This window comes from Chiloscyllium plagiosum, unplaced genomic scaffold (genome assembly GCF_037043375.1).
Source record: "Chiloscyllium plagiosum isolate Xiang-an unplaced genomic scaffold, Cpla_swu_hap1 HiC_scaffold_27, whole genome shotgun sequence".
Classification (NCBI taxonomy): Eukaryota; Metazoa; Chordata; class Chondrichthyes; order Orectolobiformes; family Hemiscylliidae; genus Chiloscyllium; species Chiloscyllium plagiosum.
Window position 1 is genome coordinate 15,250,718 of NW_028270165.1, and position 3,079 is coordinate 15,253,796.

Sequence of the window (3,079 nt, forward strand, 5' to 3'; positions counted from 1 at the left end):
GTTCATTGTTTCCTCAGCATTGTAAAGTTTACTGGCAGCAGTGGGAGGGGTGGGCTGTTTTCAATGGAAACATAGTTAAAAATCCAGTTATAGTCCAACAGGTTTATTTGGAAGTACTAGCTTTCGGAGTGTTGCTCCTTCGTCAGGTAGCTGTACAGCAGGATCATAAGACACAGAATTTCTAGCAATATGATATATTCAACAAATCTCGACTGCTTTTAAGTGTTTCATCTTTAGAATGGGTTGCAGGTTTCAGTTCATTAGTATGTAAATCCCAAAACTTCTTTTAAGTCACAGTCTCGAGATAACTTAAGGTTTTACAAAGAGGTGCCATCTCAGCTCAGACAATGCATGAAAGATGTGAGGTTCGAGTCTGTCTTGAGTCAAAGTAGGAATTTATAAAATATTACATGGCTTGACTGTCTGCAGATTGTGCACTTTTTGAGCAAAATAGAATGTATCTACAAACATAATTCTGCAAATGCAAATTCACCCCATAGTCTTATCTATGTGTGCATGCATGAGAGTGAGTGAGTGTGTGCATACACGTGAGTCTGGTGAGAGAGTGTGTGTTTGCGTGTGTGCATGCTTGGTTAAGTGAGAGTGTGCAGGAGTATAAGTCTTTGAGAGGATGTGTGTGTGGGTGTGCATCTGAGAGAGCGCGTATATCTGAGAGAGTGCCTGTGTGAGTATGTGAGAATGTATGGCTGTGTGTGAGAGACAGAGAGACAGAATGTGTACAGTGTAATGGGGTCACCTGTAATGTAACATGAACCCAAGATCCTGGTGAAGGCCATCCTCATGGGTTCCAAACTTGGCTATCAGTCTCTGCTCGGCCACTAGAAATGATTAAGCAGTTACACAATAGACACTGGAGAGGGCAGGGTGAGACTTGTCTTTCAATTTGCAAAAGGTGGAAGGCTCTGGATGATGTGATCTAGGGCAACCACAACTTGGAGGACCTTCGGCTCAGAGAGGTGGAGCTGGAAGCCGGGCTGCAGACACACTGGGAAGGCAAGGCGGAAAGTTAATCATATGTTTTTTATTCCGGGAGATGGTCTTTCCCTCCGTACAGAGCCTTCCGATGGGGTCAGTGGACAGGGTCAGGAGGGTGTGAGCCAGGGTCAGGCAGGTAAAGGGGATCTGAGAGAGGGCTGGGGGGAGGGGGCACTAACTGTATGGTGGTGGGAGTAAGAACAACGTTCGGGAGGGGGAGATAAGGGACAGAATAGTGACGGGGATTGCCTCCGTTCTCTGCAGTTGGCAGCAGAAGCACAGATGGCATCAGAATCTGGTGCCAGGATTCAGGAACCGCTGTGCTCTGGGCTGGAGAAGTGGGAAAGAGAGGTGCAATGGGTGTGGTCCAACGATGTCAGCAGGACACAGCCTCTGCTGAGGGCGCATGAGAAGTTAAAAGCTGCAAAGACAAAGCAGATCCTCAAAGCACTGGGTGGGGTGGTGGCTCAGTGGTTAGCAATGCTGCTTAATAACGCCAGGAGCCTGGGTTTGATTCCACCCTTGGGTGACTGTGTGAAGCTTGGCATGTTCTCCCCCTTGTGTCTGTGTTGGTTACCTCTGGGTGTTCTGGCTTCCTCCCACAGTCCAAGGATCTGCACTTTAGGGTGGATCAGCTGTGCTAAAGTGTGCAGGTGAGCTTGCATCTTTTAGGATGACCATGTTAGTTTCGGTTCCTTCATTTGTAAATCCCAGAACTTTTTAAAATTTACATTCTCAAGATAGCTTTTAACAATAGGTATCATCTCAGCTCAGATAATGCATTGAAGGTGAGACATAAAGTCTGTGTCCCAATGCTCGGTCAGACTGATTCTATTTCTAAAGTGGGAGCTACAGAATCTTACATGGATTTATGCAGTTTTTGAGTAATTCGGAATAGAATGGACTTCTGCAAGGAAGTGTACAAACAACTGACCAGGAACACGACAGGCAACTACCAGCTGATCTGACCAAAGAGCACAACCGTGAACTGACAGCATTCATCAAGACTTCTGATCCAATCCTTCCAGAAGTTCAGCATCCACGGACTAGTTGAATCCGTGGACATGTCAGTACTCTACACCAGCATTCCTCACGATGATGGTATCACGGTAACAGCCTCAGTACTCAATACCAACAGCTGCCAATCTCTGAGCACTGTCCTACAACTCATCCACTTCATCCTTGACCACAACATTTTCAACATTTTCATCAGCAGGTACTCATGTGACTCAGCCAACATTGCCTGCAGCGTATGAGATAAACAATGATGCCCTGAGTCTTGGTATATTGGTGAGACCGAGCAGAAGCTACAGCAACAGATGAATGGACACTGCACAACAATCACCAGCCAGGAGTGTTCCTTCCCAGTCGGGGAACACTACAGCGGTCCGGGACATTCAGCCTTGGACCTTCGGGTGACTATCCTTCAAGATAGACTTCAGGATAGGCAGCAACGGAAAGTGGCTGGGCAGAGGCTGATAGCCAAGTTCAATACCCATTGAGATGGCCTCAACCAGGACCTTGGGTTCATGTCACACTACACCATACATTCTCTCTCTCTCACACACACACACACACACCCTCTCAGACTTATTCCCCATTACACTCTCTCACACACACATGATCACTTGGTTTCTCCTGCACACACACACACACACACACACATAAAAGTTCGTGGGTTGAATTTGTACTTGCAGAATCGCATTTTATTTTGCTCACAAACTCATACACGTAAGATTCTGTTATACAACGACAGAAATTGAATCCGTCTGACCTAACATTGGGACACAGACAGACTTTAACTTAACACCTTCAATGCATTGTCTGATTGAGATGACACCTATTGTTAAAAGCTAGCTTGACAACGTAACTTTTGAAAACTTTTAGGATTTACATGTGAAGGAATCGAAACTAACATGGTCATTCTAAAAAATGGTAGAGGTAAGCTAAAGTTGTTTAATATTCCATCCCATGACACTGCAATCCTGTTGCTATAAAGTCTGTGTGTTATGATTCTGCTCCACAACCAACGATGAAGGAGCAGCGCTTCGAAAACTAGTGATTCCAAATAAACCTGTCGGGC